This window comes from Pezoporus flaviventris, unplaced genomic scaffold (assembly GCF_033815535.1).
Source record: "Pezoporus flaviventris isolate CSIRO_AGI_PZ_B2104156 unplaced genomic scaffold, CSIRO_AGI_Pfla_v1 ptg000007l, whole genome shotgun sequence".
NCBI classification, from domain to species: domain Eukaryota; kingdom Metazoa; phylum Chordata; class Aves; order Psittaciformes; family Psittacidae; genus Pezoporus; species Pezoporus flaviventris.
Window position 1 is genome coordinate 28,232,696 of NW_026892555.1, and position 27,734 is coordinate 28,260,429.

Here is a 27,734-nt window from a genome sequence, read left to right on the forward strand (position 1 = left end):
GCAACTTCTACTTTATTTGTGACGCAGTTCACATATATATAGGAGTGGTATTCAGCCACACCTTCTTGGCACAACAGTATTGGTTAGCCCCCCACAGCTTCCTCCACATTCTCCTCCCAGGTCCGGTCTCCAGCTACCTGTGGGGGCCACCCCCTGCCTTGCTTGCACAGTCCTCCAGAACTCTATGGTCCTGCTCTTAGAGTCATTCTGCAACATGTTAATAAGAAAAGTCACAATGAAATTCTCACCTATGATATCCCCGGAATCAGGAGCTGATTGGAAACTTCAAATTTACTGTGGATTGTATATTATTTCAAAATCTCATGTAAATATAAGCCATCAGGAGAAAAATCACAAGAACTTAGTTTCATATAGTGGAAATATAAACCTATTTTCTTCATGACATGCCTGATCTTCTTCTTATCACTGATTACGTTCTGCAGTGTCTCTGTAGGTGGGTTGAACACATAGTTTCATGGCTGCCGTTCAGGGGGTTTCTCGAATGCAATAAGCTTATGTTTTTTCCACAGTTCTCTCTCTCTACTGTGGTTTTCACTGTATGGAAGCCTGGCTACCCAGAACAAGATCTGGTTTTCTACTTTACTGTTTCTGCAACCCAATAACATATCTCCGTAGTATGATTCCATCTGTGATTTACATCAGCAGAGCTAAACCTTAACGGTCCATGAAATTTATCACATATTGTTTGATTCATTTGTATTGAACCAGAACGCAAGCTAAATCATAAACTTATCTCATATTGTATTCAGAGTGAATGATTGGTCGTAGTTCACATGCAAATCTGGAGCTGCAATGAGAATTTTAGCTGCTTCATAAAAGTTAATGTCAGAGGGCATCTTCTTCAATTGCCTTATTTATTTATTTTTCCAGAACAAGCTCGATGCAAGTCAGTCTTTCACATTTTCTGTAGTCTTAAAGCAGTAGTCTATTTTTAGAACTCTTCTTTTATTCTGCTAAGTAGCGTGATAAACTAATAATAAAATCAAAATAGTTCCTTCCACTTAGTAACATTAAATTCCATGCTTCAGTTTTCTGACCACTTTCCCTCTGTCTAAAACCTTATGCAATTCAGGAATGTGTTTCTTGATGAATACTTTCCCCTCTGTCTTATTTGAAATTGTCACACTATTGAGGTCGAGATAAATTTAGATCTGTCTTAGTCAAAATGCTGGGGATGTTCTCAGAAATGTGTATGTATGTGTCAAAGGGCAGGCAAGAAAAGGGAAAAGGGGGAATAAAAAAGGAGAAAGGGAAAGTGATGGAAAGAGAAGTAATTTAAGTTTTATTAGTGGGTACTACCAAGACCAAGTGAATTGCTTGCTGAAACTTTATATATTTGATACTGAGATATTAGAGGATGGAGCTCTTGCTAATAGTGTCCGCAAACACTAGTCCTTCCATCCTAACATTGACCCTAGTGGGTCAAACTGAATCAGTCATTCTCAGTCTCTTGGACTGAGAATTAAAACATTAAAAAACAGAGATATTTACCTTAAAGATATTTGCATCAATGCAAACATCATCCCTCGGGCAATTACTGCTGAATTAACACTGGAAATATGAAGAAAGAGCCTGGCATGAGGAAAAGGAATTAGCCGAGCTGGGCTGAGCTTTTACTCTTCACACATTCTTCACAGCCTTGTGAATGTCACTTAGGGCAAGATGCAGAAAGTCTAAGCGCCTAAAAGGAGAATTCTGTCTAATTTTGATCTCTAGGCATAAGGAGCAGCTAATTCAGTTGCCCATATCCCTTGTGCCCTGGCTGCTGCCAACAAACCGTAGAGGCTTCAAAACACACTAGATCTGAAAAACCCTTAGGAATCATATTCTGGAGACATTTATAACTAGTTCCTAAATAAAATCTGTAGCAATCATATGCAGAAAGGAGATAAGGCTATACTGTGCCCGAAGGCCAAGTGGTATCCGTTAGGTATGCTGTCAGCACACCGTAGGCCCATTTACAGCATAAGGAGATGGCACAAGTATATTAATCCCAAAATCACAGGATCACCGTAATCAATCTTCTGCACAATAGGTTTTGTTAAATATCATTTAAATCAGACATAGAATACTGATGCAATAAAAGCCTGAACAGCAATACTAACCATATACTGCCCAAAAATTCATCCATCGTCTGGAAGAAAATCAATGGGCTGACTCTGTAACAAGTTGTCAGGATTTTGCTAAGGGCCAGGAAAAGTGTTGTACGACCTGTAATTTAGATGATTCAGAAAATAATGATCACAAAAGGTATTTTTCTACATTGATGAGTTCAAACTTGTAACACTGCCAAATTATATGTTTGTCAGAATGGTGCAGGAAGAGAACTTCAAAATAGGCAAAATAGATTATTACAGACTATTGCAGATTTATAACATTTTCAGAAAAGTAACATCAGATTTGTTACTGAAAAGAAAACCTGTTTTCTTAAAGAAAGCATTTAAAATATGTGACTCTCCCTTTTCACACATCTGTTTGGCATGAGCATTGAACCTTCTTTCTAAATTAGGTAGTGGACGTCACCAAACTATCTACTAGCTTCCTTTCTTTGTATTGATACTAAAACAGGAAAGAAGAGATTCTGAAGTTTCATCTTTTAAAATAGTTTTTCTGAAAATAATAATATACTTCAGCAACATCAAGTGACTGTGACTAATTTACAGCTTTTCAATGCTTTCAATACATTTATTGCAGGAAGTGGGAGGACTGAGTAATACTAAAGCTATTTCTTTTCGGTGAGGTGTAGTAGAATTTTAACTAACCTCCCTACTTCTTCGCACAATCACTAAAATAAGTGTGTGATATATAACCACATTTCAGTTAACTCAGCACCTGAAATAACACATCAGCTCTCAGGAGAACAATTAACTAACCATGATGAATATGCATCAACTTGCTAATCTTTGCCTTCTGAATACAGCTTTCAGAAACTTTGATTCATTAAGCTTCATGTTCACTTTCTGCAAAGGATGGGAGAGTGTTGCATCCTAAAGTTATCAAAATTTGATAAAAATTTGATTTATTGCCTACAGGTAGAGACATTGAAAAATCATTGGACTACATAGGTATTATTTTACTAAAAAACATAGTTTAGATCAAAGACTAATAATAATATCAACAATAATATCTAAAAATAATAATGTAACACTTGAATGATTTAACTACCAAGAGCTATGCTTACCTTCCTTACATTTATATGAGCTAGGTTCTTCAAATGTAAACACTCTTGGGTCATTAAGTCGAACATGGGGTTTTAGTACAAACTTGGATTATATATTTAAGATTACCTGGAAATTTATTAAAAAATAATCATCATCAGGAAAACTTTAATTTAAAATTTAGTAATCAGAAGTTTTGAAGAGGACATGAAAATTTTGGATTGAGATTCCTTTCTACCATTCAATACCACTGTGGACACAAGTACTTTACAGGATATTGCTAAGTATTTTGGGTTTGTTCTGTGCTAATATTTTATTATCCTTTCTTTTTTATCCCTCAATCTAACTTGTAAATGAGTAGTTAACAAATATCATAAAAGGACTTCTGTAAGTATAAAGTTTCAAGATGTTCAAAAAAAAACAGGTAAATAATTAAAATTTCTAAGAAAAGAAATACCCTCTTTGAGAAAAAAAAAATAATAAGACCAAGAACTGTGGAAACCTTAGACCAACACTGCCAATGTACTCATGCTCAGAAACAGACATATCCTAAATGAATTAGACTAGCTGTGCCATTCCCAGGTTCTCTCCATACATCTGTAATAGAGAAAAATCTGGGCATTTCTGCAACTGCTCCAGTCACATTATTAACATCCATAAATCACAGACAAGTGTCTCAAGCAATTTCTACTTATTCTTTTTTTTTTTTCCACATGGATAGGATTTCCAAACAGCAAACCTGTGGATGTGTTTTACAAGGCAGAATATGTGGAAAAACTCACACATCTTGGTGAAAGCCTGGTCTCTAAACTTTGGGTTTTTTTTTAAAAGGGGTGTTCCCTCAGAAAAATAAAGGGAGAGTTGCTACCCCACACTTCAATATTAAAAAAGGAGGCTATATAGAGCATACCAAAGACTGAACATCTTCTTTGGTTATTTTAACTATTTAAAAATCTGTACAACTTGCTTCCCAGTTATTGCTTGCTTGATATTTCTTATTTAAAAAAAATATTTGATTCAAGAATTTTCTAGAAACATAAAATGTGCCTAATGAGATATTTTTTTCCCAGCCTTTTTGGTTCGTTATAGACAGAGAAACCTCACTAGGTTTGTTTAGTGCTTTCATGCCTTTTGCTCATAACTGAGATCTTTTGGCATTTAACAACACTAGAATGCACTGGAAAAATAGTATATCTCTCCAAAACAATAATATGCACTCTTAATTTAATCAATAAACTTACTCACCTACTTCAATATACTATTTCAGTTAATTTTTCATAATACGTGATTTATAATTTTAAGGAAAAAATTATATTAGACAGATTATTCCAGACAAAGAACATTATTTTATTTTACAAATGAAAATCTTTCTAAGGAACAAAAACTGCTTATCTATTGATGTTATATATGGAAATCCTAGGTAATAATAATGTCTGTGGAAGCATATGAAAGTCTTTTCAATACTTTGTCAAATGTTTTTTAATGCAAAGATTTGAATAAACCCACATTTTTATAACATGATTTTAAAACTTTGATTATTTGACACTAGATTGAACTACAGAGACTCTGTTATATTTCAACATTTCATTTGAGTGTAACAGAGATTAAGAGTCAGCAGGGTACCAATAAGGAAAACATTTAATTTAAAATTATTGATGTCTAAGGGTTTTTTTTGTGTCCATGAAACAACTGGATTGAGAAAACAAAATTCGCAAACATGTTTCTCCCAGCGCTCATTCACAACTAATTTATTAAAGAAAATCAAATTGGCAACTAATGTTTGCAGTATTATTTAGTGCAAATTACATTATTATTTTATTTCAAGTAATTAAAGCAGATTAATATATTCAAGTAAACATAAACTCATTTACTTTCACTATCATGGAAGAAAAGTTTAAGACAATGCAACTCATTAATCAAATAATTGCAATAGTCTGCTATATCTCACATAAAATCTACTTTTTGACCTCTGACAGAAGGTAAAGTTATATTACAAAAGCCTCCTCTCAAATTTTCATTTTGTGTTGTTGGAGCAAAGAGGGATGAATGCCGTATGTCTAATAAAATGGTTATAATTATTTTTAAATGTGAAAAATTTAAAATAGTTTACCATTGCTTTAGGAAAAAAAAAATAGTTAGAAATGCTGAGAAAATTCATATTCGCAAACATAGTTCTGATACATGAAACTTCCTGAAACAAAACAAAGCTACTGGGGAAGCAGTAGAACTGTAATGTGAGGCAGTTCAAGGCATGAAAAAATATCTTAACAGTAACTTTATTTAAGAATCTTTAAGGAAGAGAAGCAGCAAAATATCTACATTACTTCATTTTTCAGAGTAACAGAGCTCTAAGAACAGAAGGCATTTCTGTACACTAAATAAGTCAAAAGAAGCTTGGCTATTCCAGCTGAGGTGAAAAAGAGAGTACTCTTTGCTCTATTTTCTCTGTTTTCTAGACAGATTGGAGGACATAGCTGAGCCCATTTAGAGGAGAAAAGATTCCAGTTTTAGCTAGAGAGTTACACCAGGCAATATAAAAAGGTAACTTCACCCCTGGACCTGATAGCTACAAACCTACATACATACATGCATACATGTATACATAGACAGGCAGAGCACACAGCTAGCTGCTTTTGACAATATATTTGTACCTCTTTTCATTATAGCTGTCACAGTGATCTGTGTCACTCTTGATCTGTATTTATCATTTATCTGTATTTATCATTTGTCAATCAAATAACTGACACAAAAATAGAAATTCCAGTATTTATTTTGGGCTACATTCATGAAGCTCAAACAGTGCAGTATTTGCAACTGAAGTTGTCACTTCCCTGCTTCTACAAAATTCCCAGTATTTACAACCAAAAAGGCATAATTTTTCAGGCAGGCAGAGGATGATATGACATACAAGTGCCTCAGAAACCAATGCCTCCATCAAAAGCATATGTGTTGTTTTTCTCTTTTTGTGAACTATTTGCAATATACAGTGTCTCTAGCCATTTCTACAGAATGGTTTGATTTTTTGGCCAGACTACTTCAGTTTTTTGACCTCAAAAGCTGCATCTGCCCAAGATATGCTTCAAGACACACATATCTTTCATGCCTTGCTGGAGGTCTGCCACTGTTTCTTGTGTCTCTGCTTCTTAAAAAGTTTTTTGAAATTGATCATTCATTAAAAGTGTATCTCTAGAAACAAATACAAATTGGCTGAAGCTTGCATTATACACTAAGGTCTGTGGAACTTGTGGTTTGTTTATTTAGAAAAACAATTATCTTGATTTGCAACATCAGCTTCCAAAAAAACTTTATTAATCATTCAAATTCTTCTGCATTTTAAATATCCTTCATGTAGCCATGACCTAATATGCCCTAATGAATACTTGTATTTTCCGGACTGAATGCCCATTCTATTTCATGATGCAGTTTTGTATTTTATCCCCTTTGTTATTCAAATGAACTTCTGATAAGTGATAAATATGAGCCAGCATTTAGTGTTAATTAATTGCATGGGGTAATCAGATATGACCAAATGACTGTGGTGTCTACAAAACTTATATATTTATATCCCCTTTTTTGTATTTTTTAGGCTTAAATATGCATATAATACACAGAAAAGGACTCAATTCAAGTATACAGCAATGTTCATAAAGAACTCAGTAATGACCTGGTACAGAAAATGAGGCATTTAGTATTCTGTAGCCACCCACAGCTGGATCTTTCACTTCTGAATGCAGCATTCTGAAGCTAGCTTTAGAGTTAATATAGCAAATTGGCATAGATCTACTCTCACTTATTACATTTCAGTAAGTGAGAACAGATTTATAGAAATTCTTCACATATCTAATTAGATTTGCTTTTTGCAATGTCTGTGGCAGGTATCTAGAACATTAAATGAATCAAGTTTCATTAACAGGAGACCAGCGCTTTATCTGATGCATTTTCATGTTCACATTTCAACTTCAGATTAGATTGAGTTCCCATATAAACAGGTTCAGCTTAATTTAGCTTAGCAGAATTTTACCCAATAACATCAGCTTTGAATGTTGGCTATTGTATTATTTGAGGTTAGATACTCTATTAAAGTCTAAGTAGAATTTTCACAAACCGATCTTTGTAATGAATGCTTTTAAGATATTAATTCTAGTTTATAACAAATCCTTACATTTGATCTAAATATAAAGAGACAGGATTGTTGATAGATTGTGTGAAGTTCTATGAGAAAAGAAATGAGTCCCATGGAAATGAGCAGTACGAAATAATAATAATATCTCTCAGTAGCATTTGACTATACATTAATGAAAGTGCAAAGATCTGGAGAAAAGTGTCTTTAAAACTCTGGAGTACACGTGCAAATACAAAGGGAGCTGATGAATGAAGGGATAATAGGAATAGAAAATGAGGAAACTTGAAAAGAACTGGAAAATACATAGATGTGAAACACAGTAAAATCAATTAAAAATATGTAACCCAAGGAAGAATAAGTTTTTCAGTGATAATATTCAAAGTTTAGCTGAGATGGAAATGTCCTGAGCTGGATAGTGACTGAGTTAGAATAATTGCTTTTATCTTAGCTGATAAAAAAAAAAAAAAAAAGAAAATGAAAAAAAAAACCAAACCATGCGGAATGTTTCATTTGGCTTCAAAGTGATAAAATGTCTCAGCAGAACAGATTATAAAAGCAGCCTTGTAATTAATGTGAGCTGATACCAAACTACAGGATTATAGATTTACCTATTCCTTATTTCCTCTATTCCCTGCTCTATCCCACAGAAATAAAAAGACATAAAGTCTCAACAGGTAGCACCTAAAAGTGCCCTCTGAGAAGCCTGTGTCCATTTTATAGATAAGAAATTTCTTATTTAAGGACCTGATACCACTTGACCTGATGAACTGATGTTTAGGACAAGTGTGCTCCAATACAATGAGGATGCCCTGTTTCCACAGCTAGCTGGTACTTTTGTACCAGAAGCAGGTAAAAACCTCTCCTGTTTGTGACTAAAGTTAACTATAACTGACATTCTGTAGTTTTGGGGGTAACAGTAATCTCTTCACAGTAGAATTTTTAGCATTCACATTGTAATTAGCACTTATCATGTGTATTTGCTGGGATGGAGACTTTACAATTCAGAATCTATATAATGGGGCTCTCCTTGAAATGGTTTCTTAGCCAGGTTACTCAATCAAATTTAGCTCATCTCCTGACACGCTATTTGGAGGCTCACAAGACCTGAGCTAGTTACCACAGTTTCATCTTTAATAAGCAAATGCATACATAGTTTGCAAATACATCCTCCAGGGCCTGTTACGCTATCCTTCCTGGAAGCAGTCTAAACACAGAGAATTAAAAGCTATAAGCTGCAAAGAGGAAATATTTTTCTATTCCCCTCCTCTTTTTTTAGCAATGCATCTTTAGAGGTCCACTGTTGAAAAAGTGACACAGGAAATATGACTGAAGATTCTCTTTGATGATAGAAAAGAGAATATTTTTATTGCCTTAAACTGTAAAGGTGGTATCACATTAAATTGAAAATTCAAAAAATATATGCAATTACTAATAAATCATAGGGGTTTTTTATGTTTTGCATAAGGACAAAGCACATTTGAAACTAATATCATTTGGCTCTTTCCCTGAGGAAAAATGAGCAAGAACAAAAGCTTTTTCAGTTGAAAAAGATCTTTTGACATTAAATACTTCTGCAAAATTCCTAGACAAACTGTGTTTGAAAAATATTAGGGTATATACTGAGTAATACGTCTACAAGGGTTAATTGTTATTGATGATCATTTTATGTCCTGAGACAATGTTACTTCATAACAGTTTGAATAGTGGAGGATTGGCGTTTTTTATTATTCTGAGTGGTCACAGTGGTTTTCTCAAGTGCATTCACTGAACAATGGAATCCTTTTTAACTGAAAGTGAGAAACCACAATTATACCTAGACTGGAGACCACTGTAGGATGTTAAATGATTGATGTTGAGTAATATAGCTACAGAACAAGATGTGTTGTCAGGGTTGGCCATAGCACCTTTTTTCATTTCCCTGTAAGGCAAGGCTATTATTTAAGGAAATAAATGGACAAGGGAACAGCAAGGTTATACACCTCAATTAATAGCAGCTTGCAGGTCCCTTGGCTCTTTGTGTTGTATGCTTTTAGCTTTCAGAACTTTGTAAGAAAGAAAAAACACAATTGCAAGGCATGCTATAAGAAAAGACAATATTTTTGGAAATATTGAGTGTGTTTCTCAGCCTTTGCTCTGAATAGTTTTCTGAAACATAGCTAAAACTCCTCATTAGCTAAAAATACTGCAAAAAATAAGTACAAAAAATTATGCAATTTGGCAGGCTGTCACAATATCAGTTGAAATTACCAGAATATTTGACAGTTGATCTTTGACCCTTGGAAATTACGTTGCCTCCACTGTTCTGATATTTGAATATCATCCAGGGCTTTATGTGTTTATCTTCGCAATTGTCCCACATCTCAAGTATGTATTCTCATGTTCCTTTTAGAAAATTAGACACTGGTAATTGAAGACTCATTCAGTTACCCAAGGTCACAGAGAGAAGCAGAATTAGACCTTAGGTTTCTGCTTGTCCAGACACTCTCTGGTCATTAGACTCATTCTTCTTTCTTTTAACCGTCAAAGCAACTAAACAAAAATACTTTTATGGATATATTCATGGTATGACATGAGATTGTTATATGATGAAAGCTCATCTGCACACTCACAAAGGACCAAAAAAGTCAGTAGGGAAGGTGAGGAGAGCCCAGACAATACCCTGCCCCAGCTACTTCCAGGCCCATCGCCATAGCCTCCAACTTGTCAACCACCCATTTCAACAAGCCCAGAAGGGCACAGGGGCACAATGGCAGGTGGGAACCCACAATAAGGAATGAATACCTTGTGCTGTATCTTTTCCGGGCTGCCTCAGAAAATCCTCAGCTGCAGCGTCCAAGAGTGAAACACATCACCACATCATTGGGAGCAGCTATACAGATCACATTTTGGACTAATAGGGGTTGCTGCTTGTAGGTGGGACACGTGATGGAGTGACTGCACCAGTGGGCAGGGGAAGAGCAAGTGATGCCATCTATGTGGTCCTCTCTAAGGCCTTTGATATAGTTCCTTGCAAAATTTTTACTTCTAAACCAGAGAGATATGGGTTTGATGGATAGACCTTTAAATGGGTAAGAAACTGGATGGATGACCATATCCAAAGAGTTACAGTCACCGGCTCAATGTCCAGGTGGAAACCAGTATCAGGTGGTGTCCCTCAGGGGTCTGTGCTGGGACCAATACTGTTCAATATGTTCATCAATGACATAGTGGAAATGGTGCGCTTGAGGGAAGGGGTGTCATCTAGAGAGACCTGGACAGGCTTGAGGGTGCACACAAATCCATGAAGATCAAAAAAACCAACTGCAAGCTCCTGCACCTGGATTGAGCAATCCCCAATATTAATACAGTCTGTGGGATGAATTGACTGACACCTGCCCTGCAGAGAAGGACTTAGCAATACTGGGGGATGAAGAATTGGATATGAGCCAGCAATGTGTGCTTGCAGCCCAGAAAGCCAACTGTATCCCAGGCTGTAAGCAAAGAAGTGTGACCAGCAGGTTGAAGAAGATGATTTTCCCTCTACTATGCTCTCATGAGACTTCACTGCAGTAGTCCAGCCCTGGGGGCCCCGGCAAAAGACAGACATGGACCTGTTAGAGTGGGTTCAGGAGAGAATGATGAAAATGTTCGGAGAGCTGGAACATCCTCTGATGAGAAAGGCCAAGACAGTTGGATCTCCAGGGAGACCTTACTGGCTGTCAGGTGCCCACCAAGCCACTCTATCACTTCCTCTCCTCAACCACACATGGGGAGAAAATATGACAAAAGGCTTATAGGTCAAGATTAGGATAGAAGGATCACTTAGTAATTATCACCATGGGTAAAAAAGGCTTGACACAGGGAATTTAATTTAATTTATTGTCAATCAAATCAGAGTAGGATAATGAGAAATGTGAATAAATCTTAAAACACTTTCCCCTCACCTTTCCCATCTTCCCAGACTCAACTTCGCTCCTGACTTCTCTAGGTCCTCCCGATGAGCAGCCCAGGAGGCAGGGAATGAAGGTTGCAGTCAAATCATCCCATGTTGTGTCTGCTGCTCTTTCTTACTCATGCTCTTGCCCTGCTCCAGTATGGTGTCCCAGCCATGAGACACAGTTCTCCACTTACTTCGCTAGAGTGGGTCCTTCCCTCATATCGTGGTTTAAGCCCAGCCGGCAGCCCAGAACCATGCAGCTGCTTGCTCACTCCCCCCTCCCCCTTCCTCCCCCAGCTCCTGGAGGGATGAGGAGGAGAATCGAAAGAATGTAACTCCCACAGGCCGAGATAAGAACAGTTCAGTAACCAATGTACAACACAAATCACCACCGCTACCACCAATAATAATAATGATCAGGGAAATAACAAGGGGAAAGAATACAACCGCTCACAATGCACCGACCGATACCCAGACCAACCAAGCAGTGATCTAGCCCTTCCAGATAACTGCTCCCAGTTTATATACCAGGCATGACGTGCTGTGGTACGGAATACCTCTTTGGGTAGTTTGGGTCAGGTGTCCTGTCCCTGTTTCCTCCCAGCTTCCCCTCCTTCCTATCAGAGCATGAGACTCAGAAAGTCCTTGGTCAGGGTAAACATTACTAAGCAGCAACCAAAAACATTGGTGTTATCAGAGCTGTTCCTAGGCTGAAAGTCAAAACCACAGCACTGCACCAGCTACTCAGAAGGAGAAAAATGACTGCTACTGCTGAATCCAGGACAGCACAGGGTGCAGTCCTTCAAGCACAGACTGTTCCAGCAAGGGTTCCATGTAGGACCACAGCTCCTACTGGAAAAAATCTGCTCTATTGTGGGCTCCTTTTCACAGGCTGCAGGTCCTGCCAGGGGCCTGCTACACACAGGCTGTCCGAGGGCTTCCAGCTTCTTTCAGCACACATCCCCCTGCTTTTGTGTTGACTTTTCCCCAGGCTGCGTGGGGAAATCTGCTCCACCATGGACCTCCATGTGTGGCAGGGGCACAGCCTGCATCACCATGGGCTGCACCACAGGCTGCAGGGAAATCTCTGCTCTGGTGTCTGGAGTACCTCCTCCCCTCCTCCACTGGCCTTGGTGTCTGAGAGCTGTTTCTCTCACATGTCCCCACTCCTCTCTCCCAGCTGCTGTTGTACAGCAGTTTTTTTCCCCTTCTTAGAAAAGTTCCCAGCAGTGAAAGGCTCTTGTGTGTGAAGATACTCTCTTTTCCTATAGCCTGTGCATATTACAGGGATCATAGAATCAACATGTTATCACAGGGATCCTACCAGCTTTGCTAATTAACTCAGCCTTGACCAGTGGCAAGTCCATCTTGGAGATGAGTGGAACTGGCTCCATACAACATGGGGACAGTTTCACACAGAGCCACCCAAGCTGCCCACCCACTACCAAAACCACACCATGTAAACCCAGTACCTGGGCTTATAAGAAAGATGGAGAGAGACTTTTTACAATGGCCTGTAGCAATAGGTCAAGGGGGGAAATCTTAAACTGAAAAAGGGTAGGTTAGATTGGATAGTGAGGCATGGGAACAGGCTGCCTAGAGAAGTTCTGAACACCCTATCGTTGGAAGTGATCAAAGTCAGGATGGATAAGGCTTTGAGCAATCTTGTCTAGTGAAAGATGTCTGCTCACAGAAAAGTGGTTGGAGTAGATGGTTTTTAAAAGTCTGTTCCATCTTAAACCTTTCTATGATCCTGTGTTCTATGAATAAGCGCATCTGCAGCTGGGTGAGATGGAGTTTCACAGGTAAACAAAGACTATGGAAAATACTAGTCACAGTTGTTGATACAAGAACTCTTAGTCTCTTACTAGACTAAACTTTGCAGTCTTAAAGTATGGATTGGCTGATGTCTCAGTCAAAAGAGACTTCATTATAGCTATGCTATATCAGATATTTAAATAAGCCACAATTTTTCAGTTTAGAAGTTAAAACCGTTGTAGCACACAAATGGCAGACCTAAAAGGATATCATGAAATGGTTTCTCAAAATAAATGAAAATTAGTTTCATGCCTGAAACTGAGATATTGAAATGAGCTGCATTATTAAATCAAAAACTAATGTCAGCTAGGATCACAATGACATCCACAATCTTCATATAAATGCTAAACAATGAGGTAGAGAGTATTCAAATGTCCACTTGTCCACTCGGCACTTTCATTCACCACTGGCCGTTTATTCTTTTTTATAGAAAATATTAGTCACTTTTTTTTTCTTCAGTTATTTCAGCAGAGTTCCCCTGAAATAAATGCATTTGTACAGATATAAATCAGATGAGAATTATGGAGTGATGCAAACCAAAATTTGCATCACCCGACTGAGATCACCATTCTGAGGTAAGATATGAAATACTAGTTTCATATAGAGAAGCATTAGCTAAGATTTTCATTTAAAAAAGCCTAATAGATTGAAATAACTAATAGTATGATCAATATTACCCTATACTAGTTGGTCATATTTCCATATCAAGAAGGAAATCATCTGTGGCAAAATGCTATGCAGACTAAAGCTTGTGTTTAGATTACAGTGAATTATACAAACCACAACACCACTGTCACTTACAGTTTCATCAGCAAAGAAAACTGCAAAATGTTTTTTTCTTTAAAATTGTCAAGTTATCTAAGTAGTCCAGGCAGCAACATTTAAACAGGAAAAGCAAGGACATTAAGTTTTATCACTCATGCAGACAAAGCAGTACAGCCATCTTTGGGGAAATTCTCTAAATAGCCCTGAGACTGGATGCTACAGCAGATAAGCCAAGGTTAACAGAAGTAACTAGTGTATGCATAGAAGAAGATGCCAGGATTCATATTAATTAACCATTTCACAAACACTGGAGACAGAAAAGTAAATGTTTGACATGTATTGCAATGAGCAGCCTTGAACTACAAGCAGTACTGCATAGAGTTGCAGAGACACTGCAGTAAATCAAGGCATCTCGATGTTGTAAAAACTAGGAGGTGTATTTATAGCCTTGCCCAGAGTTTTTCTTCTTACAAGGTAAATTACATGAATTCTGTGAGATTGTTCTTCTTTAATCTAAAATAATAGATACTTAAGGTCAACGTGGGGGGAAATCCCAACATTAAATCATGCAGCCAGTGCCAGTGTCAGCACAAGATTTTTTTCTGCAATGCATCCTGCAGAGTCTGGATTCTAGTGCTGAGTCTCTTGGTCTCTTACTGTTTCCCTGTAAAGATTATTGCTTCTAATAATAGATCTTACATTTAGAAAATATTTTCTGGAATTCTTTTGACTACTTTCTATTGCTTCAGGCCTGATTTTCTGCAAAATAAAACACACACACAAAAAAAAAAAACTAAAACGAAAAATAAACATAAATTCTATATATACAGGTGTTTGTGTACAAAATTCTCTGGAAACAGTGCTATTAATTACTATCTGGTAGGATGACTTTGATATCTTTTTTGTCAGCCTTAATAACCCTTTGCATTTTTTCATGGTTATACTGGTCAAGTACTTGGTGCCTGTTATCCTGCTAAGTTATCTGGCCATGCTATCAACATTCAGCTCCTTGAACAACTCCCTGTAAGTGAATCACTCTACCCCTCTGTATTCTTTCCAGCTCCTGACCTTTATTAGGCATCTGAGAGCACAGAGTAGGGATTCAGAGGTTTGCTTTTATACATGCTTGAAAATATGTTCCATCTCTATATTCAAGCTTTATTCAACCATGAATTTCAGACTTAACAACAAATCTGTCTTTAACTGTCAAACCACGTCATAATTCATTTGGGAAGAAAGATTCAAACTGTCTGTGGTAATCAATAATTTCATGTTTTGATTGTATACTTCAAGAGATACTCAGTCTTGATGTTGATGTTACCAAACTCTTCCCAAACCTGGTCTCTCCTTTAAGCTGAGTTGCTAAGGCAGACACAGAATTCCAGGAAGCACAACACCAGAGGTTTATGTTTCCTTTCCAAGGATATTATCTGCTTCAGCTACCCAGCAGACTCAAAAATTCTTTCTTTTTCTGTTTCTTTTTGTTCAAGGGTAAAAGGGATGGTCTAAGGTACTAAATTATTTCATTGATCATATGTCAAGTTACACCAGCAAAGGATGTGTCCTCATTGCTACTGACACATACCCTTGTAGGGTATGCCAAAATGCATACATAACTGAATGAGCAGTATGTGGGCCCTGCAAGAGAACGGAAAGGTAATGAGTTAGAGAACATATGTCAAGAGAGAAAGTGCTTCTCTTCTGGTTTTGCACCATAAGGTTGTTCAAACACCTTGTCAGTTAACACTAGGAGCAATAGACTGATAAACATTAGAACCTGTTCACTTTAGAAGAGCTAATAATCCTAAAAAGAGATGGAACTATCACTACCAAGCACTTAGAACAGTACTCTGCCTTGCACATTTCTTTGTGAACAAAATTAACTCCTCTATAATTTTTGTGAATTAAATCAAGTAGCAAGCCACCTTAGCAGAGGAAGGAGACTGGAAGCCTATGGTCAGCAAATCTGAGATGGAACATTTCCCTAAATATAGTCATCTAGTGTCATTTGAGCTGCCATAAGGCAATCAACATGGCCAGCTGTTGCCAGTCCAGGAGACACAGGTCCTACTAAGTCCTGTGATGTATGCAAAAGCCCTGTTCAGATGTCTCTGATACCACAGACCCTCTTAAACACCACTAGATGACAATATGTAGTCAATTGAATCATCAAACAGAAGGAAAAGAGGGTTGCAAACAGGCTTGAAACTTGTGAACATTCATGTTGCATAGAGGAACATACATCACATTCATTTAGCCAAATCTGACCATAAGCATTCCTATTGCAGACAATGGCAATGTTCCCACTGGTTAAACCGAAGAATCTTGCCCTTAGCTTTGTTATGAATATTTAATCAAACAAACTGCACAACAGTGAACACCTTTCTGCATTTTGACCCATTCAGGAAAGCTCTTCAGCTAAAGACAGCTTCCATTTTCTGTGAACTTGCAAAAGAAGACTGGCTTTCTACTAGATCTATTTCTCTCTATTGTCTTTTTCTTTCATTTCAGTTCATGGCATTTTCTTCTCTTACCCTTTTCATGAATTTTACTGGCCCTTAAGCTAAAAGCACATACTGTAGATGTTGAGTCCCATTTTCCTTAGCTGCCTGCCAGCAAAATAGCAAAAACTTTTTAAATCTCATGATTTTTTTTTTCCTGATGGTTCTGGTTAAGAAAAACATACTATTTGGAAGCAGTGGTCTTTAGGGTTCTCTGTTATTTTCCTTCTCTCTGTTATTGTGCGTGCAAGAGTAACTTAAAAATTCAGAAATAGCAGTTATAGTAAGTAAAAGGAGTAGGAGTATTAGAAGCAGTAATGTAATGTAGTTCTGTCTGCTTCTGGAATGCTGAAGAGTAAATTTGGACACTGTATTTAAAGAAAGCAAAAGATGGTGAACGAAGGGAGGGAGAAATTATTGTCTTCCTTTTTAAGGACTTCAGTGGAACACATTAGAAACAGTTTAGAAATACAGAGATCATTTCAGTGGCTAGCACTGATAAATGGGACCCGGAGTCAAAACCAGTCAAAGACGACTAGCAGTGTTTAAATTGGGGTTGTGCTGACCTTTATTTTGATGTGTTATGCTCTGCTGACTTTGTGGAGGAAGGGCATTTCAGACAGAATTTCCAGCAGGTTCACTGGTTCATATTTGTTTGCTGGGCTGATATATTACCAGCTATATAAATTGTTTAGTGCCACAAGTATGATTATTAGCAGCAAGAAAGAGAACGTGACCACATATGGACTGGCAAATCATTCTTTATCTTGAGGCTTAGCAAAATAAAATTCTAGACAATTTATTTCAGCCCTCACAAGACCATCTTTTTTTGACCCATGTCTCCTGTTATTCTGAAGACACAAAGCACAGGGAATATTTGTTTTCATAGGAAAAAGCCATTGTTCATGTCTCAGATCAAAATGACAGCATATAGAGTTATGAGCAATGACATTGAGACAGTCTGATGGAACTGGCAGTACTCACCATGTATTGAACATGCATCAGTTGTCAGTGCCCGACAGTGGATAATCAGTGGGTTATTTTATTACCATTACTCAAATTTTGCCTTAGTCACTTTCCAATATCTTGTTATCAGAAACTTATTCTGTAATTTTTTCCTAACCTTCCAAGCCTGGAAGCGCAGAAACCTGCACAAGGAGAGACACAGAACAAAGAGTAGAAAAAGCATTTTGGTTGAGTTCATTTAACAGACAGATATACTGAACTCTAAAGGTGAAGGTGTTGAAATCTTTCTGTTGTAAAATCTTGTTTATGGAATAAAGAGTGAAACAAAACTATAACTGAAAGAATAACCAATCCTGAAATGTCCAGCATGGAAAAACTCTGTCTATTTTGGAAACTTCCAGAGTTTGGAACCAGTCCTTATTACAGCTGTGCCATTTTGAAATCCATAGAACAGTTCAGGAAATTTACAGTAAATTTAACACTGTATACTAGATTGAATCCATAAGTACAATCACATCTGCAGAAGTCTATATTTTTGCAACAGAGAATTTAATCCATATTAAATTGCATAGATGTGTTAAAGCCCAACTAATTACCTGATGCTTTTCCCTTTGTTTCTAAAAGGAACCCAAATTGCTCAACTAATTTTACTAGAAACTAGACTGGTAACTGCTTTTGCAATATTTGACTATGACAGAATTAAAATTTAAAAAATATAAGATTTATTTAGTCAAAAAGCTGAATCATACATGAGCACCAATGTTAAAGGAGATCTTAGTTCAACAGTAAAGACAAATTGTGAGGACATCTATCATAAGCCAAAGGGAAAATTCACAACGTTTACATTAAAATTTTTTGTCTAATATAAATGCATTTCAGAGCTTCTGTAGCTACAGCCTTAAAGTCATATTCAAGCACTGGAAAGAAAAAAGGACTTTCAGAAGGAGATGTGGAACACAAAGATAGATGTTTAAATGTAGGCAGTGTAAATGCTCCTCACAGAAGTTCTTTTTTTCCTTATTTTCCTTTCCAAAACCTGACAGAATACAGAATAACCTTACAGCGAGGACTCCAATAAGTAGGGTCAAAAATGATGCAATCTCACTGTATCACTGCAGCCAAGTAAGTACTAGAAGAGTCCAGCATCTGATGCAAGATTTAGCCCCTGGCATCCCTAGATAGCCAGTAGTTGGAGCTCCAGCAGACCTGGACCAACACTAGTGAGATTGTCCATGCTGAGTGAGAGGCCTTCTTGCTTGTAGGCATGGAAGTATCCTTGCATTTTGGTGTGAAATCTGGCCAAGACTACAACAGTGGTGATCAGGAAAGAAAAGCACAAAATGGAATCACCCCCATGAAAACATTTCCTTATCATTTATAAAAAGGCAGTTCAACAAATTCTAAATTATAAACAAAATTGAAAATTTTTACTGGAGTTAAGCTGTCCTTTTGTAATTCAAAATTGCAACACTGATACTAAGTATATACAGGAATATCATGACACAGAAACGCAAAATATCACAACTGCAGGATCTTTGTTTGGTTTATTTTCTCAGAATTTCCTACAAAAATATTAGAATAAGGTTCTGCACTTTAACTTGGGCTGCATGAGTTATATGTGATATGAGGAGAATGACTGTTAGACATCCTTGCCTAAAAGCAGAATAAAATCAAATATTTTTAGGGGTACAGTTTAGCTAATGGTATCACAGATGACAAAGTTAAGGGGGCTCAGAAAAGGAAAAGAGATACACACTTGGCAGACATCTTTACTCTTTTTTGTGCACTGCCATTCCTAAACAGATTTAACCCGGAGAATTAAGATCCTTTTGGCTTCTAGACATTTTGTTTGTTTGTTTGTTTCCTGGGTTATACTTAGTCAAGATATTCAAAAGCTGTGATGTGAACCAAACAGTGAAGATCCTAGTTCAAAACTAGGAGACACATATACCGGTGGCAGGATTATTTGTGATCAGCTCATAAAAGATCTATCCCCAAATGCAGTCATTCTAATTGAAGTATTTGTAGTCTGATCATGGATATTGCGTCAGTGTAAAACTAATGTTCAAGGAGTAAATTGTATTCTGTAAATTGCTTATCCATTTTCACTCTGTAACTAGTGTCACATGGATTTTAAAGAGCTGGTTCAAATGACCTATTCACCTATCATCTTACAATACTTTTATAATAAGAAAATTTTCTTCTCTAAAGTGCCTCTACCTTTCCTATCTTTTGTTTTTTCTGTTGAGTTTTTATTTTCCCCTTAGCTCAAGGATGTTTTCAAAATAAAAATTGGATAAAGATATGTATTTTGTTTCCTTATTGTCCAAGAAGACATTTTAATTTGATCAGCTGTTTATGCCAACAGCCTACAGTTTTAGATCTGAAAGCTGATATAATCAAATTAAATGAGGGCATCTATTGCAACTGTCTGAGATGCAAGCAGCACCCCATCCCAACCAATTCTCATCCTATGTCATAAATAGAGCAATACAACAGCAGCAAGCATTTTTTCTAAAGTGGAAAAAGCTAGCTGCAAAAATATTCTCAGAACATTGAGCACATATTCTTTCACATTGTCTGCATTTTCTTATCGTATTATAAATGTACTTTACTCTTTTTCTTATAGACACAATTGGAATGAAAGGTAATATTTAAAAAACAGAAGATGCTTTGTCTCCCTATATAGAAAGAAATACTAAAGCTTTCTTATAGCTTTAAGGTATAAAGAAGGAAGACAGTAAAAATTTTTAAAGACTGTCATGCGTCATTAAGATTTTGAATAATATTTTTATCTGCTTCTTAGAGAACTGCAGGTAAGGGACAATTGCATTTAAAGCAAAGACTTCACAGGTCATCAGTTCTGAATTTCATTTTTTGTTATCTGTTTCCACAAATCTATTTATTTTTGGAATAAGCACTGGGAAATTAAGCACAGAGTAGATTGTCCTATTCCTTGCTATTTTAGCCTATAGCACAGGACATTCCTTTTATGTGCAATATTAAGATGGCTTTACTTAATCTGCAGGTCAGGTCTTTAATTGGGTTTTAAAAAGCTTATTGCTGTATTTGCATAATACACATTGCTAAGTCATAACTAATGTGACATGCTGAGCTACAGACCCCAATTATTTTTTTATCCCAAACTTTTCTCATTTTTGCCTTCTCTGCAATTTAAAAGTCATTTAAAACCGCATTTTTAAGAAAAACTTAAATTTTAAACCCTGATAAAATAACTACATTTTACTGCTTTTGCTATTAAAGGATTTATGTTTTTTTCTGAATCCCTAATGCATTTTTGTAAATTTGACTATTGAAAAAAATCCCTTTTTCAACAGCAGTAGCAATACCTTTCAATAAGAAACTAAACATCTATGTCTTTTTGCTCAGCACTTGCTTCATACTATTTTATTTTGCACACTTTACTGTGACAGCCAACATTTTACTGGCCATCCTTGATACAGACATGTTCAATTCATAACACAATAAAGATTAGCCTCAGAGCATTACCACCACACAGAGAAATAAACAAAAACAAAAATCATCCCCCTCATTCTGCCTTGAAAGCCTTGCCTTGCTGTTTGCCTCAGAAGAGCTGGAAGATGTGAGGCTTTCATTCTTCTCAACGCTTTTGTTTGCATTTTGTTGGGTGGGGAGGCCCTCAGAGAAGGCAAACGACAAGCTCAGGTTGACAGGCAATGTGTTCCCCCACCCCAACCCTTACTTCCCTATTTCTGGTTTGCAGAAGGCAGGTGGTGGCACCGCCACGAGACACCGGCTGATGTTAAGCAGGTACTCGGCATTGGGCATCGTCCTCACTGCAGAGGACATCAACTTCTCCTCAATGCTCAGAGTTGGAAGTTCACCCCCCACAGTAAGGATTTCCAAGTATTTGCTATAATTGTGCAACCATTCAGAAGAACTCAGGCCACCTGATAATGAGCACAAGGCATCTATCCTCCTAGCCTAAGATTCTGTATTGTACTGTGACTGCCATGTAAACCAAGGATTGGTTCTGCAGCTCTGAAAGTATTTTCTGAGCTATATTCTTAACATCCTCATACCTCCATTTCCCACTGCAAAATAGAAATCATTACTTCCAGAATATTTGTATTATTTCCAACAGCACATATGAAAAGAAAGAAATAGGTCTTCAAGGTGAGCTGCCCCGATAGCTTTCATAAGGAAAAAAATTACTCTTATTTGTTTTGGAGGATCTAGTTGTGATTTCTGGTAAAATTTATAAAAAAACTCCAACCCTACTACCCATAAAAATAAATGTTTCTGTTGTTACCTGGGAAAAGATTAAATGAAGACAAAAATACTTCAAAAAATAATTATTGCATTACATTCTGCATTTTAGCTGCTGGTTTTGAACATGCAGAGAGCGGTCACAAGCCCAGCTCAGGGGAGCTTTGTCAGCCTGCATTTCAAGTGATGTAACTGTTCCCTTGAACACAAGCAATAAAAATTCAGGTCACCCTTCTGGCCCTGAAACAGCTAATGTAGAGTCTAGCTCACAGTCAGACTAAGGAGCTATAAGAGTTTGCTGCCTCCATCTGATCACTGATCCTTTTGTCACGTATCACAGCTCCTATTATAGAGCAGGCTGAATAAGCCTCCTGTTCAACCCTGACCTGCCACAATCCGTACCTTACAGTATCTATACAGATATGAGTGGGTTCAGTTTGTTTGCAAGCCTTTCTAAGTTTAGCCATACAGGGCAGAACCTTGATTCACAGTTCCTTGACGGAGTTTGCTGAGGTGGTTGAAGGGGGTATTTCCCCCAGAGAAGAGGACAGCAAAAACTGAAGTCTGTTGCAAGTAAACTCAGCAGAGACTATGAATCCAACCTACTTCTCCATACCAGGTGATTTTTAGCCTAAAGTAAGTACTTCTAAAGCAGCAAAATGAGCAAAAGGATGAAATAGTTCACTGGAAGTCTGACCCCTAGAATACCAGCAATTTTTCCATCTAAAGCAAAATTTCATTTTTAATCCAGTTTGGCACTGATTTACCCCAAATCTGTAAATTGGCTTAGGACCCAGCAATTGCCCAGGTGCACTATGAAACCTATACATCTTGCTGGTTGAATATTCAGAAAACTAGTCAAGTTATTTCAAAATTCCCAAGTGCAGAGGTGTTGTGACTGAGCTCATCTATTTTTGAAACAAAGACATGATAACTGCGATGTTTAGAAAATATACTTGCAGTAGCATAAAGCATATTGGCATGCAAATGGACCACACTCCTGTGGAACTTTACATGTCGTGGTGCATGAAGTCTGCGAACTTTTCCGTGACTGTGGTTTCTCTATGTTTATAGTTATGCTTTGTTAGCTGTGATAATTGCCTTTGATTAATCAAATCTAATACTCCAAGGTGCTTTATAGAAAAACAATTTCTATCAATTTGGTATCACTGCAAATTGCATTCCAGGGTCCACATTCAGCTGAAGTGGTTTGAGAGCCATCTAATTTAAGTGATTCTGTCAAAGCTCAGTATACTTCACTAGATTTATCTTTCAGGGTTTTTCTTCACCTTGATTCTTATTACTTATCCTATTCAATCTCTCTTTTTGCAACTTTTTATTAAGTTCTTTTTAAGCTATCATCAGATTCCACAGGACCTTCTGAGTGAAACCAGCCAGAAAATTATTTACTTTAGTGTCCTCTTTTCCTCATTTCCAGGAATATACAGGAATGAAAAAATATTTCCCTCTGGTTGCCATGCAGTATAAAGAATGCCATATTGCAAAATGTGCACATACTGCCTGCAATAATGGAAAGACTGGTTGTTTGCTAGATTATGCACAGACCATAAGCCATTTAATTTGAATAGTCATGATTGCAGAGTATAAATAATTATTGATAATTTATGCCATTCTAACTAACTGAATTCTATCTGAAAAACAATAGGTATGTTCCAAAATTGGACTCTTCTCTGGCTACAATCATAAACGTTATCAGTCACTGTATACTTCCAGTTACTGGCTTTTACATAATCTAATTTTCATCTGTGAGGCAAAATGAATGTATGGAAGCTGAAAACACACAGGCGGCAGTTCTGTGCTTCACTTGGTAGAGCATCTGAGCATAGACCAAAAGATTACTTTCATACAGCATGTGTATCTGATTCTTATTCTCGTGGTCTGTGTTCTTGACCTTAATATGCACATTAAATACTGCATATACAACTTCCCTATAATTGGAAAATGCATCATAATAGAAAACATGTGAGTGCTTATAGTGTTAACTATGAGTAGCTGATGCATTTTCTAATATGATGTATTTTCATCAAAAGTAAAAGATTCCTGCCATGTAGGACCATACTGCTCTAGAAAAGCTCATATCAGGGTAATAGTTTAGACCATAAAATATTTGCAACCCATTGAGTAGCACTGCCAAAATTATTCTTTTTAACCATGCACCATCATCCACCGTGTTATGGAAAATGTGCTCAGCAACAATAATGTGTGGTCATATAAAATCCAAAACCAACTAAAGATAACACTATAACAGCAGTGCAAATATACCATCTGAAGACCTTTTGAGGGTGGACATAGACTGTGGCTAAGGAGTGAGAGATAAATATTGTTTTCATGTAATTCAAAAGAACGTTTCAGGTTGAAAGCAGTTTACTCAATGGATACCCTTACAGTAATGGATTCTTTGGGAAAACATGGATTAGATACTGCAGTAGGCTTCAATCTCCATTGACAGAAGTATTTTAGTAGTCAGAGTAATTTACAGAAAAACTACAGGAATTGTGAATTTGAAATCTATGCTTGTTCTGCATGTACGTGTTTCGCTATCTGTATAGGCTCAGGATTTTCTATTTCATGTTTTTCTATAGCTTTATGATTCAAGTAGTAACTTTCATCTTTAGGCTAATAGACCATAAGACATTTCACTTTTTAAATATCTTGCAGTCACCTTGACATCAAGAAACCACTGAACTATTTGTGATTCTACATGCAGGGAAGTGGGAACTTGCTCAAGGGCAATGCACAATACAAGGCGAGAAGAGAAACGTAGCTGAAAATAAAGGAAAGCAGTTTTCTCAGTAAGTTTTGAAATAAAATGTGGAATGTTTGCTTAAAAATAAAAACCTGGGGAAACATCATAACATCAAAAATCAATTTGTTAAAAAAGCTAAAATTGAAAAAGTTATTGCAAATTTTGCTGCTTGGAAGTAGGAGCAGATCAAAAGTATTGAAAATCTGAATGGACCCAGAACACAAAGGTCATTTCTAATAAGCAGCCGTTTGTACAGGAACTTAGGAAGGAGAAATTCTAAGATGTGCTTAAGTAACTCAGAACCATACAGCCAGTTGCTCACTCCCCTCCTTCTTCCCCACCCGTGCTCCCAGAGGTATGGGGAGAATAGAAAGAATGTAACTCCTACAGGTTGAGATTAAGAACAGTCCAGTAACTAAGGTATAATACAAACCCACTCCTGCTGTCACCAGTAATAATAATGATAAGGAGAATAACAAGGGGAGAGAATATAAAACTGAAAGTGGAAAAGGAAAACAATAAACACAAGTGATAAAGACAATGCAATTGCTCACCACCCACTGACCGATACCCAGCCCAACCTGAGCAGCGATCTGCCCTTGTGGGTAACTCCCCCCAGTTCATGATGTGCTACGGTATGGAATACCCCTTTGGCTAGTTTGGGTCAGGTGTCCTGCCTTTGCTTCCTCCTGGCTTCCCCTGCTCCTCCTCATGGGCAGAGCATGAGATTGAGAAAGTCCTTGATCAGGGTAAACATTACTTAGCAACAACTAAAAACATCTCTGTGTTATCAACATTGTTCCCACACTAAAGTTGAAAACAGAGCACTGCACCAGCTACTAAAAGGAGAAAAGTAACTGCTGCAGCTGAACTCAGGACAGTGTCTCATCTGTGATTCTTGACTGGAAGGAGTGAATAAGAAGTGGCATCCCATCTTATGGGATGTGGTAAATTACGATGGGTTCCTTGTTATTCTTCCTGTCTGATGTAGTAGAAATAAGAAAGAGATATCTGGACAGGACTGATATCTGGGTACACATGAAGGGAATACGTGAAGCTCAGCTTTAGTTTCATCGGGACTACATAGAAGTAACAGTAGTTCTTGGACTGATACCTTGAAAAATGCAGTCCTGATTTCCTATTCCTCCCTTGAAAGGACAAGCCTAGTCAACAGATCAGACAGATTTCTGAACAAAATATATTAAATAACCATTTATGTAAGTTTAAAACTTATTCCAGAAAAGACCAGTTCCAAGACTTAGATACTGTCATAGAAATTGTATAAACAAATAGTAGCAAAAAAAGTTTTAGTTGATTTTTTCAACTCTCTGGAAGTCTTAAAACCCATGGGGGCATTCATTTTGGTAATCTGTAATTTTTACAGCAAAACTTCTAAATTCTCTTGCCAAAGTAAGCAGTGGTACAATTCAAATCTGAAGAACCAACTTACCAGCTTTATTACATTTTTTTTTTTTTGGTTGGGATTTTTTTAAGGAAAACAAGAGGTTATGTATATTAAAGATTTAAAAGGAGATAATGTGAAATTCTTGCAGATCTGCATAAAACTATTCTGCTGCACTGAGATAACTGAAATTTAATCATGTGGAAAGAGCTGAAGAACCATTTTTTGAAGTACTAATATGCAGGAAGTTTGGGGATAGGAAAGCAGGAGCAACCTCTATAATCTGCATTCTGTTGGTTTTCTGGGGTGTGTATGTTCTTTACAGCTGCTTTCCTTGTGCGTCAGTAACCTGTCCTTGTAAAGTCCATTTTGATGATTATTATTCAGTGCCTGCAAAAGGGCGTGCTTTCTTATTTTTATTTTTGTGTATACTCTTGTACTGCATGCCGTCTACACTATTGTCCATGCTAAGCTAATTTAGCTGCTTAGATTAACATTGCTTGAGATGCCAAATGTTTAATTACATCCCTACACATATGCTTTTCTTTATAGAGCAGCAGAAGCTATGAAGCATCTATTTTTCCAGTGTGGATTCTGACAGCAATAAACCCTTGCTTATGATATGCTGTGATAGTTATTTCAATCTGTCAGAAATAATTCCAGAGCTGGAATGGTACTTTATAAGCAAGCCTACAATGGGTTCTGTTCCAGAAAAAAGTCATAATCCAAACCACATCTTAAGAAGCAGGTCTGAGGCAGTGACTTTCATGCTCGGTGCAAGATTTCCTTTGCTTTTATTCCATTTTCTGCTTAGTAGGTAGTATTTCTTTTCATCAGATAGATTCTTTTGCTCAACTGGTTTTTGTTTAAACATTGGGAGATTTTTCGATTATGTAAACCAAGCAGTTTGTGTTGCAGAATAAAGGTGACAGGGGAGTCATTTGTTCTCACATTCCTCTGCTTATAGGTTATGAGGCTTTCAACTTCTGAGTCACCATGAAATCTGAAGAGCCCTTGTGATGCGCACGTTGTCTATTGATTTCCTAGCTCATCTGGTTCTTGCCCTCCTGCTTGTGCCTCCATTGTATGCTCAGATCAGATCTCATTTATGAGCAGCTCAGAATTTGCTTTTGAGGGAAGTACATGGTAGGTATTATCTCCTACTCTGGGGTTTTGTTCAGAAAAACTGGCCAAGTCAGTGAGAAAATAAACCTAAGTCCCTAACCATTATATAAATATTTTTTTTTAAATATGAAACAGTACCACTTTGACAATATTTTTAGAGTTATGGTAGTGGAGAATTTAATTAGTTTACCCATATCTCTCATTTTTCCTACAGGGCTCACAATGGAAACTCAAAAAAAACCAAAAAAAACAACACCCCGCCCCACATATATTTAACCTCATAAAACAGGTGGTTTTCCTTCTGCTTTATAATGCACTTAGATTCCTCTTCTGATTGACAAAACCACACATGAAGTCATCAGTATGGCGGTGGAATTAAATACCTTCCATGTGAATTTATTTACGTGACATTTTTGACAACATATTTTCTGATGTTGACAAAACCCAGCGGAAATTAATATGAAGTGCACTTAGGTAAAAGGTTTTTTCTTCTATTTCAGTTTTATTTGTCAGGAAGAAAATATAAGTTAATGCTCCTGAACTAAAAGAGAAATTCCATTTTCCTATCAGATAGACATCAGAAAGGTATAGTAATGACAAGGTCATGTTGCCTCCCAAAGTCCAAAATGATTGCAATAAATTCTGCATTTTTTTAATGCAACTTAGCAAGCTTCCTCCTAGACTGCATGTATTACTAGTAAGCATTCATGGAATCAATTTTTATTTGTATTGTAAAATCTACATTGTCTAGCATACAGCTTGGCTATAACCTCTTTGTTCACACCCAGCAATATATCTGTATCATATTTCTCCAAATAGACTTAAAATGCCTGAAAGTCTGCATAATAATATGCCCTTTACTGCTCTTTTGAATGTCTGCATCTTCAAAATAAGCAGCCTTAATACAGACTACGCATGTCT

General features: G+C 37.0%; 1 long non-coding RNA gene across 1 annotated transcript in view; it reads right to left on the bottom strand.

Annotated features, from left to right (window-relative positions):
* LOC133266724 (uncharacterized) overlaps positions 1 to 27,734 on the bottom strand; it is a 796,291-nt gene that overhangs the window by 501,903 nt on the left and 266,654 nt on the right. The gene's annotated exons all lie outside the window — the stretch shown is intronic.